General features: G+C 36.0%; 1 protein-coding gene across 1 annotated transcript in view; it reads left to right on the top strand.

Moving 5' to 3' along the window:
• The window catches only part of fat1a (FAT atypical cadherin 1a), a 142,355-nt gene that overhangs the window by 79,586 nt on the left and 48,222 nt on the right, over positions 1-14,547 (top strand).

Below are 14,547 nucleotides of genomic sequence, written 5' to 3'. Positions count from 1 at the left end.
GACATTTTTTGATGTCTGAAGGTTCCCCCGAATGTTCTTCAAATACCTCACGTCACAACATGCTGGCAGACATTCCTTGGCCTGGCGGACGGAGAGTTTTTGGCCAGAGTTCCTGGAATCTTCCATTGTCTCATTCCTGGAGCGTGTGAGGAGGATGAAGCCGTCTGGCTCCTTGCTCTTTCATTTCGCTTCCTCTGACAGTCTCGCTGTCTTGCTTTAATTTAGTTATATGTTTATCTTATGAGAACAGTGGGATTGATCATGCCTTTCAGTCATGTTGGTTTTGCAAATGGGTCAAAGATGAAAAGAGGACTTTTCATCAAAAAAGAAATATATTACAGATTTACTTTGGAATTTTTCTACACTAGAATATGCCCTTATGACTACATCTTTACCATGGTTTGCAAAAAACAAACATCTGCTAAAATATCATTCAGTTTATATACAAACAAATCTTGTTAGGCGTATTAATTAGGTGTATTTGATTGCAAAGTAAAAGACTATTTAATGATCACAGTACAGCCTCAAAATTGTAATTAATTGACAGTATTACAGCTTTATACTTTGACACTATCCTTCAAACTACATTATTTTTATGATTTATGAGTACATATTATTATATTTGAAATCATAATAATGTAGCTTATCCACCAGTGTGCAGCATCCATCGTAGGAGTTAGAAGGCCATGATGGACAGAGGCCAGTGGGCAAATTCGGGATTTTAACAACCACAGAGAGTCAACCTCTGAACCGTCTGAAAGATGGCGCTCACTGAGCAGTATAGAGTCTCCATCAATGTACTGGGGGTGTTAGGACCCATACAGACCACAAGTTGAGTGCCCCCTGCTGGTCTCACTAACACCACTTCCGGCAGCAACCTAGCTTTCCCATGTGGTCTCCCATCCAGGTACTGACCGGGGCATTACTTCAGTGTATGACCATGTGAGAGTTGCAGAGAGCTAGCTTCCGGCTAGTAATAATAGTTATAATAATAAGATAATAGTAAAATCAACAATAGTATAGTAATAGTAAAAATAATTGAATGATTTTATACATTTAAAAAAATCTTGTTATTGTTTATAGTGAATGCCAGTATATTTCCTATTTGTTTCATTCTTTATTTTTCATTTTTGTTGTTCTACACAAAATTTTTGTTGTACACGAAATGTGTACCTTTGGCAGATATAAATGCATATTTTCAACTAAAAGTTAGTAGTAGTTAGCAAGTTGATTTGTAGTGTTTAAGTGAGTTATGGCACAAAGTATAGCACACATTTTCTCTGATCTTCCCTTCATTTATATCAGCTCTGAACTGGCCGCGTAGCTTATGTGCTGATTTCCTGTCGGAGCATGAGTAAATCTTTGCATATGGTCCTAAAGAGGTCAGTGAAGAGCGGGGCTCTCTGGTTGAGGGCCATGTTTGTGGCCTCGCTCTCTCAAACAGAGCCTGCATTGTGAGCGGCTCCCCAACCCCCTCCTGAGAGATGTTTAGGCAACACTGTCGGATCTCTCTTGTGATCAAGCGGACCACTGAGGCCAACGATACCAGCGCACACATACATTCCTGCACGCAAAATTAACTGCCACCAATATCCTGAACGGACCCCCCCCCCCCACCCAATCCAACTCGCTCTCGCTCTTATTGATAAAATTTTCAAACACAAAAGCAGTGACATGACACTGTGAGTCCTTGCGCTGGAGCTCTTCAAAGCGTCTCTCCATTGGCCCTGCTTAATCTGAAGCCATTGTTGGACCCCCGAAACCTTTCAAGTCGAATCAGTTACAGTTGTCAGATTCAGAGGGCACAGAGTGCAGACTTCAGCGCACTGCGTCCGGCTTTTACTGGACCTGCTTATGCACACATTTTGTAGCATTTTTTGAGTTTTGTTTTGTGTTTCTCATGTTGGTATGGTGATAATGCTCGAGAATCGGTTGTATTTGTTGACATGCGAGTATTGAGGCTTTGATGGAAAGCATAAAAACTGGCTCTAGATCAGCGATTGCGTGTCTAATGTCAGTTTTGTCGGCTGAACTGCTCCGTTTAGTTCTGTGTAATAAAAACGGCTATTGAAATCTTATGTCTGAAAATCAAACACAGGCAACTGCTTTCGAGTTCCTGTCACAACATGTGCAGATTACATTTCAACACAAAATCAACAGGAAAACTATTTATATTTTGCAAAATGTAGGAAAAAATTTGCTAATTTTTCATAGTCTTTATTAAAACATGCATTGTTTTCTGCCCAAATTTACATTACTGCAATATGTCTGTTGGGTTATTACAGCATATTTCAGCTTGTAGATATATGGACATATGTATATGTGTGTAGATCAGTCAACTAATTTATTTAAAAAATGCAATAATAATTTAATTATTTTTACTATCACGCACACATATCATATCATACTATCATACTCCGCCCACATAAAGTGACAGCAGATGAATAAACTTACTACAGTTTGACAAATATTCCAGCTGTTGGACAACATAATGTACTTTTGAGGCTTTTTCGGGTGAGAATGTAGTTGTTTAGATTGCAACTATTTAGTTTATTTTTAAGGATAGTGCTTATTTGAAATATTTATAATTTCTGAGATACAGCATGTCAGCATCCATCAGCCTGTCATACTGAGCAGAACAAAGACGGTTGATGTTGTTCATCCACAAGATGATGACAGAGAACGCATAATAAGCCCTTATAGGAGAAAACCCCTGCTAACTCAGGGAGAACATGCAAACTCCACACAGAAGCACCAACTAACCCAGCCGAGGCTCAAACCAACGACCTTCTTGCTGTGAGGCGACAGCACTACCTACTGCGCCACTGCGTTGCCCCATTGATCATATATATATATATATATATATATATATATATATATATATATATATATATATATATATATATATATATATATATATATATATATATATATATATATATATATATATATGTAATCATAATTTAATAACTTTTATATGTTTATAATTTTATATATGTATTTATTTAGCACAATTCTCAGATTTTTGGACTAAACCATAATGTAAATAAAATTATTATTAGTAATAATAGTAAAATTTAAAAGGTGTTTACTTTTTTGCGCCAGTATACTTATATATTCAATACCTTTACATTTGCATGCATAAACACAATATACTTCACATGACAACTTAAAAAACTTGCCCAGTGTCTACTCTTACTCTCTTAAAGTAAAAAAGTGACAGTTAAGAAGATAGCTGCATCTGTTCCTTTTGCTGTTTTCAGTAGTTGTTGTGGTTCTGACTGTTCCCATTGTGAAACAATGGCTCGGTTAAGCTTTGACACCTTCTAAACCAAGTATTGCAGAATATTTCAATACGCATGTGTCCACAATATGTGCTCAGTCACAGAAAATGACCAGTGTGTAGTACTCGCATGCTGTTCAGATGACAAATTTCGCATCGCACACTGTACACAGACCTTTAAACACATACAAAAACTAAAGTGTACTTTATGCTTTACCTTCGGAAGACCGGGAAAGACTGTTTGTTTTTCCTTTGCAGGCGTCCTTGGTACGTTAGACCACCCTGACAGGAGTTTTCCGCTTGCTGGCTAATTAGCAGTGACAAAAGTCAGTTTATACTCAACACTTTCAAATACCGCAGTAAATGCTCTGGCAGGTGCTGGAAACTAGGCCAAAGGAACAAATCAAGCAAATATTTGCTGTTAAAATATTAAAAAGGCGATATTGAAGGCACGCCTGCAAGCTTTCATCTCACCTTACAAAGCAAGAGAAGGATGGATGGCTAATATAACCCACTTTAATTTCTTCACTGACCAGCTAATGAGTTTGGAAGCCTCCTGTGTTTGGATGCAGCTGTTCCAAAACAAGTGCTTCTCTCAGCCAAAGTCAATTTTAGCGTGCGACCCGTGGAGTATATCCACAACTGTATCATGCGCCGCTTGCGTTTGGAAGAAAACAGCATCTTTAACGGATTACAGCCGACGAGGAGCGGATTTTATTTATTCTTTTGATTTATTTGTATGAATTTGTTTACCCTTTCAACCCACCAAGCGCACGTTTTTAATCACAAATCTGCATTCAGTCTCTGCTTTTGCCTTTTGTGCGTCTAGTGACCCTCTCCTGAAGCGATTAGCTCTCTCCTCCTCACCGAGCCGCATATCTTTGTTTAAATCAAAGTCATGTGTATTCCACATGGGCTTGCCAGACCTTCTCCATGCTCTATTTTCATTGTTTTTACCATTTATCTTCAAGTTTTTTTCTTTTTTTTTTTATCTCTTTTTCACCCCAATCTCAACAAAAGCACCACATTTCAGACAGGCAATGAGGGATTATGATTATTTTGGAAGGGAAGAAAAGAATGTAGAGGGGGAGGAAAATGTATGCTGGGTGTAATCCTATTTTAGGCCTTCGGAGAGAATGTGTAGCAAGTCTGTGTGTTTGCGCCTGTGCCAAAGTCATTTTCCCTAAGACATGTCACATACAAAGAAATATGGGGATCTGGGTGAACAGTGCCCATTTTTGCCTATGATTTCTTACTCTTGTTTTGAGGGAACGCTCAGATGAAAAATAACCATCAGTGAGTTTTTCCTCTGATGAAAATTGCACGATAACTCAAAGCTCTAGTCACATTTGCATGTGTAAATTACTGTGCAAATGCGAGCCCCTTTGACACCCGATCAAAACTTTTGAATTTATGTACAGTGTTTAGTACTTTTTTCCAATAGTTTAAAAAAAATGTAAATAAATACAATCTCTAATGTTCATGCAATGAGTATTGTGCAATATTACAATATACATTAATATTTTTAATCCATTATTATATGCTGTAAATGTAAATTTAAAAAAATAACCTTTTTAATCGGTGTAAAATATACAATTGTGGCCCGTTTTCACTGAGTGGTATGGTACGGTTTGGTTTAGTCACTTTTATCAGGCTTGTGTCTCCACTGCCAAAGCGTGCTAATGGTACAGTTGCAGTCGACATCCTTCTCACTTGAAGTTCACATATCGGAATGACACATATCAAAATAAAAGAAGCACTTCTTCCTAAACAAATGCTTGATACACATAAATACTTATGTATAAATAAATGTTTATTACTAACCTTTCTATGAACAGGATTTAATTGTAGCTGCAGATCATTGATAATGCAAAATAGCCTATTGCAAGTCTGCGATAATTAAAAAATAAAAATAAAATAAAACATTTATGAACACATACAGACCCTTACTGTCTCTGAAATGTTACCAATTGCAAATAAAAAATACCTCAAACTTATATTTAGGCCTTATTTGGGTTCATAAACAGTACGAAACAAATACAGCTAGCACAAACCTCTCATTTTTATTCTTCACCAGCACATGTAACCTCTTGTTAAAAAGTAATTTCGTCCATCCGAGTTCCAAGTAATAGTCCAAACGGCAATGTAATGGTTAAACATGGCAGTTTGTTCATCTTTTAGGTTGCTGAAAGAATCATTTGCTTCTCCTGTTTTATCATGCTTCACTCTCACGTTTGTCCATTTCTGCAACGATATCAGAAGTGCTTCAATAATCACCTGCACGTTATTATCATAAGCTCAAGAAGTTCGTTATTTCAAATATAGATGCGCGGCAAGTGATCGTTAGCACTCTTGAGAAAGTGAAACCACTCAAACGAAATTTTTTTACCTTGTAAACAACAACAGGTTTATCTTCTTGGCTTTGTGGCTGTTCATTAAGATGATGGCAAGGTTTGTTTGAGCTTCCGGCAGCTGGGGACATTAAATTACAGAAATTTACATAAAATAACAGACGTTAAATGACAGAAATTTACCATAAAATAACAGATGTTAATATACAGAAATTTACCATAAAATTACAGACGTTAAATGACAGAAATTTACCATAAAATAACAGATGTTAAATTACAGGAATTTACCATAAAAGAGCAGACGTTAAATGACAGAAATTTACCATAAAATAACAGATGTTAAATTACAGGAATTTACCATAAAATAACAGATGTTAAATTACAGGAATTTACCATAAAAGAGCAGACGTTAAATGACAGAAATTTACCATAAATAACAGATGTTAAATTACAGAAATTTACCATAAAATTACAGACGTTAAATGACAGAAATTTACCATAAAATAACAGATGTTAAATTACAGAAATTTACCATAAAATAACAGATTTTAAATTACAGAAATTTACCATAAAATAACAGACGTTAAAATTTCTGTAATTTAACAGTCGTTATGTTACATTTTTTCCGGCACCCTAGAAAAAATTAGTTTTTTTTACAGTGTACCATACCGTACAACTCAGTCGAAACGGGCCATTAAAGACAAATTATTAAAAAAAACATTTTTAAAATGAGTGTAGTTAACTCAAATCTTACTGAAAGTTAATTATACTCATTCAAAAAGAGTCTCAGTCAGTTCAAGGAGCTTGTATAAATCAGTTTCCTCAAACGGTTTGAGTTGCCTTAACCTATTGAGTTTTACAGTACTCAGTTGGTTTGAGTTCTCTTAATTTATTGGGTTTTACTGTGCTCAAATGGTTTCATGTACTCAAATGGATTAAGTTCACTCATTAGGATTAGTTTTTGAACTTAAATGATTTGTTGCAATCAGTTTCCTCAAATGGTTTGAATTACTTTAACTTACTGGGTTTTACAGTGTAATAATTTTAACAGCGCATTCCCAATATTTAGATTTATTTGTCTTTGCCATGATGACAGTACATAATATTTTATTAAATATTTGGCAAGATACTAGTATTCGTCTTGAAGTGTAGTATAAATGCTTAACTGGGTTAATTATGTTAGGTTAATTAGGCAAATCATAGGACAACAGTCTTTTGTTCTATAGACAATTGAAAAAAAATAAGTGGGTTAATAATATTGTCCTTGGCAGCTTTTACATTTTTAAATATAAACTTTTATTTATTTATTCGTTCATTCATTTATTCATTCATTCATTCATTCATTCATTCATTCATTTATTTTCCTCCGGCTTAGTCTCTTTATTCATCAGGGGGTGCCACAGCGGAATAAACCGCCAACTTAGCCAGCATACTGTATGTTTTACACAGCGAATGGATGTCCTTCCAGCTGCAACCCAGTACAGGGAAACATCCATACACTCACATTTACACACATACATTACGGCCAATTTAGTTTATTTCATTCACCTATAGTGCAACTGTGGGGGAAACCAGAGCACCCGGAGGAAACCCATGCGAACATGGGGGGAACATGCAAACTCCACACCGAAATGCCAACTGACCCAGCCAGCAATCTTCTTGCTGTGAGGCGACAGTGCTAACCACTGAGTCACCGTGCCACCCTTATTTATTTATTTATTTATTTATTTAATTATTTATATTACAGCCAAACTGAAAGAAAATCCTTTTGTGACTTTTTTAAAAATATAAATGTCTTGTGACATTAATCAATTTAATGCATCCTTGCTAAACAAACCTACCAGTTTTTCTGATTGACCTCAAACATTTGAACAGGAGTTTACTATAGTAATTGTGCACAATAGGAATGTCAAAAGGAATGCATGTAATTGGGAGAGAGCTTTCAAGGTATGTGCATGTCTATGATTCGGATGGAGACAAGCGAGCCATTGAGGCGACTAATGAAGGTCAAGCATTAGAGATCAACTGAACAAATTGGATTACGGTTGCACAACAGAACAATATTCAGACGACTAAAATGTGACCAAATTTAAAATGCAATTTAGTCTGAAGTCTAAAATTACATCTGTTGCTAAAAGCAGTGCTGGTATGTTCCATGTTATAAACGTCAGTGTGTGTGCGTGTGTGTACATATATATTGCATCTGAGAGGTTTTAACCCAGTCTGTATGGTGTCAGTGTGTGGGAGGTAATGCATGTATAAGTGTAACAGGAATTTCTCTTTAATAGTAGGCTGCTGGCTTCTGGAATAGTCCACCCTCAGGGATCATCTGCTGTATATATACACAGTATATATTACATTCACACCATCCAGATCTTCATTTTCATATAGTGTTACATTCCTCTCTGCTTCTCTTCCTCTCTCTCTTGCTCTAATTTCTCATTGTGTCTCTCTTCTGTTCCTCGTCTTTCGTCTTTTCTGTCTTTCACACTCGCGTCCTTCTTCATCTGTCATTCACACTCTCTGATCTTTTCCTTTAATCACTCCCTCACTCGCCACTTCCTCTCCAATCCCTCCATCTGTCCTTCTTTCTCTGCGTGTGTATGTGTGTGTGTGTTAGACATTAGTGGAGCTCCTTTGAGTTTTTTTTTCTTTTCCTCTTTTACATTTACATCACAAGTCTCGAAGCCTGTCGTGCTGCTTCTGAAGCATCATGGAAAGCAGGCAAACAAATACAAGCTACAAGCTTCATCTATTTACTTCAATGCTTTCAGTCGACTGTCTTTGCTGGCAACAAAAAAGCACCAGGCTGCCAGGGCCAGGTGGCACGTCTCCAGGGTAAGGTGTGAAAAAGAAGGCAAGAGTAAAAAAAGGCAAAGATTTCCCTTCTTTGACCTTTGGCATTCGATAAAACCAAACATGTTCTTCTGGGACAGGGGACGTGCTGATGCTGTCAGGACAAGTGTGAGCGTTGCCTACACTCACACCCACACAGGCTAATCTAAAGCTGAGAGCAAGTGGCAGCTAACAGTTATGCTTTTTTATATGCCATTTTTGGCAATGTTGTTGTGGAATAAATGCTGTAAAGTGAAAAAAAAATGTTTAATGTTGCCTTATGAACATCATATAAATGCTTCTCGGTCAGAAGTTTTGAAAAATATAAAGTCTTATTTTTTTACTGTGATTTTTTTATGTGTTAAAAGCTCAGTAACAGCTTAACAACAGCATTATGTCATTCAACAGAGATACATAATTTGTTTTTAATATTTTTATTGAATGTTTTTAGTGTCATATATATAATATATAAGAAATTTACATGAAATAATAAGATATCCATCATTAATATAATTTGAATCCTGACATCCACATGAAAAATTATAATAAATATAAAAATAGTAAAACTAATTTGTTTTGTTTTCTTTCATCTTAGTGCCTTTTTTATCAGGGGTTGCCACAATGGAATGAACCGCCAACTATTCTGGCATATGTTACGCAGCAAATACCCTTCTAGCTACAACCCAGTACTGGGAAACACCCATACACTCACATTCACACACATACACTCATACACTACGGCCAATATTTATTCAATCATTCACTTTCTTTTTGGCTTAGTCCCTTTATTAATCTGGGGTCACCACAGCGGAATGAACCGCCAACTTATCCAACATATGTTTTACGCAGCAGATGCCCTTCCGGCTGCAACCCATCACTGGGAAACACCCATACTCTCTCATTCACACACATACACTACAGACAATTTAGCTTACCCAATTCACCTATAGCACATGTCTTTGGACTGTGGGGGAAACCAGAGTACCTGGAGGAAGCCCACGCCAATACGGGGAGAACTTGCAAACACAGAAATGCCAATTGGTCCAGCCGGGACTAGACTCATTGACCTTCTTGCTGTGAGGCGACAGTGCTAACCACTGAGCCACCGTGCCACCAACAAATAAGCAAACAAATGATAATTAAAAGTACATAAAATACCTTTAAATTGACTTGGTTTGTGCGTTGACACATAAAAGTTGCCACCTTGCTGTCCTATGTCGATCCTCCCCTTCTCTCTGCTCCCCATGCTTTCCTTCAATACTCTCTACTGTCCTATCCATTAAAGATGAAAACCCTGAAAAAATAATTCTGAAAATAAAAAAAATAGATTTTGATGTGTGGATTGAAACAGGTGTTGCACACAGGTGACAGGCGTTAACACTCCTGCCACCAGTACACTCTCATGGGTCTCAGCCTCACCCCACTCTCTACAATGTGTTATAATAGTATTTGTTAGTCAGAGATTTAAAAGGTGTGAATTTTAATGTGCGTGAAAATGTGTCTTTTTAAAAATAAATATTTTGCTGAGCAAAAAATAACGACTAGCCCTGCACCATGTTTACAAAAGACACCCACTTTGTTATTCAGTGTAACAATAGTTTAGATATCAGTAATCTTGTTGAGCTTGTTTGGAACAAGATTCATTTAAATTTATACAATTTTAAAATACAATATAATACAGGTCTAAATAAGAATGGCGATTTTTAAAATAAGTATCTCTGTAAAGGCTGATTTATACTTCCACGTCAAGCGCACTAGTATGGTCCGACGCAGCCTTCATGCAGTCGCATAGCCCTCGCTGATACTGATGCGCACCTCTCAAAAAATGTAACTACACGTCGCAACAACGCGTAGCACAGGCTCTGTGATTGGTCGCCTTGGTAGCTGTGACCAGTGTGGGCAGGGCCAGTTGGAGCGAGAGTTTACAAGTGTTGAGTCCCATGAAAGGAGCTCTAGATGGAATAATTTGTTTTGTGTTTACCTTATGATTAAAGTTGTTGCACGTCCGCCGGTTCCCGCCTCTAAATGAGAGAGTTTTAGCTACTTGTACATTAAGGTAGCGATCAGAAAAAACAAAACACTAGCAAAGAAACTCGACACAGAGGAACATAAAAACCTCACTGCCTGCTAGCGAGGCGGAAGTATTATTGCAGGGCAACACAAACCACACGCAGAATTCTAAATGCATGGCACCCCGCAAGGCAGGTGCTATATGTCATGCCGATCACTCGAAGTATAAATCAGCCTTTATTCTGAATGACAGTGACAATTTATTATAACCGAACCTAACTGAAAAAGTGAACACTTTGCAACTATGTTTATGTAAAGTCAAATTTAATTTGATGTGGACACCAAAATGGGACATCTTTTCATTGGCCTATTTATGTCAAAACCTTTCTATTAAATACTAATAGATGCTATTTCTGGATTGCGAAGACTTTAATGGTTGCTGAAAATTCAGCTATTTATTTAAATAATAATGATATAGCCTCTGGTTTCCTAGTAGTGGGTTGCAGCTGGAAGGGCATCCGCTGTGTAAAAACATATGCTGGATACGTTGGTGATTCATTTCGCTGTGGTGACCCCTGATAAATAAAGGGACTAAGCTGAAGGAAAATGAAACGAAATGAAATATAGGCTCTGATAATGTGAACAAATATACAAATTGTATTGTAATGCAATGTCACAGTTCCGGCACAGACACTAAACTGTGATATGAGAATATGATTCTTAAATTATTTTATTTTATTATTTTAAAATGTAGATTTAATTTCTATAAAAAAAGTGTTCATGAATCAGCCGTTCCAGTCATAGCTCTGTTTTAGATTTTCTTCAGATAAAAGCGTCTGACAAATGCATAAATATTACAGTTTCCAACTTTCACTCCCCGACCAGTCACTTGAAAACATATGTGACTACAGGGACACATATGTGGCCAATCCATTTGTGAGGATTCTGGTTTGAATCAGTGTACCCACAGAGCTCTAACCTTTTTTTGGTTTGTTTTTGTGTTAAACAGTGCCCCCTTATGGCTGGCATGTATGTAAACTCTATCAATACAATACATTTAACTTCTTTGTTTCTCCATTTTGACTTTATAAAAGTGTTATTGTATTGCTAATTGTCACACACAGGCTTTGTTTTTGTAAATTGTGGGGACATTCTATAGGTTTCCATAGTTTTTAAACTGTACAAAATGTATTTCTATTGCCCTAGCTCAACACTATCTCTAAACCCAACCCCGCATACTTTTACTTTCTGAAAAAAATAATAATTTTGTTTGATTTATAAGCCTTTTGAAATATAAAAACATGGACAATGTCCTCAAAACCCAAGTCATGTCCATGTCATTATATAAATTTGTGTCCTGAAATGTCACAAAAACAAGCATGCAAGCACACACACATTCTGAAACGCACATATCTGGTTGTGTTGGATATTTCAATATCACAAATCATATCCAGAAGGCTAATAGATGGATGATACTTTGATTTAAAAGTAAAAAAACAGTGTATGTTTTTGTCTGTCAGCATGCATCAGCCTGCATATAAGGAGTGTGTGTACTGAGAATTGCTAAAAAGTCAAAATGCTCATAAGTATGCAGTAATATAACCTTGGCATTTCGCTGGTTGTAGAACTTTAAACCGTTAATGAAACATCCTTCTGCATTCCCGATACAATCATTCCTCACCAAAGAAAATGTCAACATGCAGTGCTATCACAACCAGCCACAACTCATTTGGATTCATGTCGGTTTGCTAACATTTTGATAGTAAGCCTTAAGTAAGCATGCTTTCAATGATTGCCCGATTTGTTTTAAGTATTGATTGGTTAAAAATCAAAGCACACATGATCTGAGTTCTGATTCCCTGAGGGTTGCATGGCATAGCAAACATAAATTAGGAATAAAATAAGAGGAAGAAGGTAAAAAGTATGTTCTTATTGCTTGAACACCTAGTAGTCTGTTGATTTAAAATTACTGTATGTAGCTGATGTATAATAGCAGCGATTATATTTAGATATTTGAAGTCCTGCATCATGCACTGCTGTTTTTGTTTAAAAGGCTCTATCAGATCCCAAAAGCAAACAACAAACCTTGCTAATAAACACTTATAAATTAAGATAAATAAATAAATCTTGAGATTAACCTTATCTTTTTAATGTAATCTCATCTGGCTAAAGCTTATCTTAAAGACGTGCTTAAAAATAAATAGTGTTCATAAAGAGGGGTTGAGGATTCTCACTTAACCCTTACATACTGTTGTGGAAGTTTTCATCCACTCTGGGGTAATTTTGAGTCTTAATATAGCCATAACTTTTTCTGTGTTTCAGTTAGCAGAATGATTTTTGCTGACAAATCTTATTATGACACATATTTGAGAAATGCTTTGAATTTTTAAAGAGCTCAACGATACACTCTGGGCAAATTTACTACCATATTGTTATGTTAGGGATGAAAACATCCACTAAATTAAACTGCTGTAAAAATGCATCAGATAAATATATTTTTCACAATTTCTTTGCATAAATCTGTTAATCAACCTCAATCCTCATCAAAACTACTAAATTGCTTAGAAAATTACAGGATTTTAACCCTTAATTGGCAAATTCATAAATGATGTCACTGGTTTTGTGAAAAAACAAAATGACGTATTTTCAATTTAAAGAGTAATTGTGGACTAGATTTTATTTGACCTTTTATCACAGTCTTGGACTTGTGAGACAACATTGCCTTTGATCCATTGATTTTGATTGATTTTTTCTCCCTAATTTACTGTTGGTGGCTGTTTTTGCCGCATTGACTTTCACATAACCACATTTTTTTGATTGCAAAACCATAACCATATAATCATGCATTTTTTTATTGTTGGTGGTTTTCCCTGTTGGAAAGAGGTCAAATTTGTCATTTTTATTTTTGATCATCTGTTTGCCCCATTAACCCTTTAGAAAGGCCTTTTTATGAAGTACAACAGCAAATTAAAGTGTATGTATCTGTGTGTGTGTGTGAGAGTGTCCTTTATGCACTTACCTTGATGTGTCAGAAAATCAAAATATGCATCTCAGCTCTCAGAACTACATGGAGTAAATAAAAACAAAGACTGCGTATTTATGCACCATCAAATGTGGATATAATGGAAGTCAGTGGGGCAAAAACCAACTGTAAATTAGGGAGATGGGACAAAATTAAGGACATTTTTCACCAAATCAGTGATATCATTTATGAAATTGGCAATTGGCATTTAGTAATTTGATCGGGACTCAAATTTGAAGAAAATAAATGTATCTGATGCATTTTTACAGCAGTTTAATTCAGTGGATGTTTTCATTCCAAACATAACAAAAGGGTAGTAATTTTGAACAGTGCACATGGGATAAACTGAAGTAGGAGCAGTATTAATTCATCATATCTTAACAAGCAGATCATTTTAATTCAAGTTTGCACATAGCTCTCATAGTACTTCCAAACAAAGCAAGACCTACAGATTATGCATAACCTTATGCCAGCAGATGATTTGAGATCTAGTAGTAATTGTCTCGGAATATATTGTTGAAGGCAATTCATTTGTTAGAAAAGCAGCGCTTTGATGACAGACGGCAGTGCTTTAAAGGGGATAAATTAGACACAACTTCCTTTTAAGAGGGTAACAGCTTGCCTAAGCTGACAGGCACAAAGAAATAAGTTTTTGTTTTTTAATTCATCCTTTTGAAAGCCTCTGCAGTACAAATATAAAAATATAGAGACAATTAACAGTCATTCCAATTAAAAAGCTAATTTGCTTTGTTAGATTTTCCACAGATTTCCTGTGCTGTCCTGTATTTCATGGCTATTTATAATGTTATGACTTATGAAATTAATCGTGTTTTCCTTGTATCTTACTTTTAGTGCTTGTATCTTACTTTTAGTACTTTATATTATGAGAAAATAGCTTAAAAACTTGTACATGTCATGGTATCTTTTAAAGAGTAAAATTATCATCCAATCAAGTTTTTTTATTGTTAGTGACAGTGGGACCTGTGCCATCTAGCATTGCAGTTAGATTACATGAATTCGGACACAAAAGCAGCATACTATAGTAA

Source organism: Danio aesculapii, chromosome 1 (assembly GCF_903798145.1).
Source record: "Danio aesculapii chromosome 1, fDanAes4.1, whole genome shotgun sequence".
Taxonomy (NCBI): domain Eukaryota; kingdom Metazoa; phylum Chordata; class Actinopteri; order Cypriniformes; family Danionidae; genus Danio; species Danio aesculapii.
The sequence above is the reverse complement of the archived record's forward strand: the minus strand, read 5'-3'. Positions and strand labels throughout refer to the sequence as shown.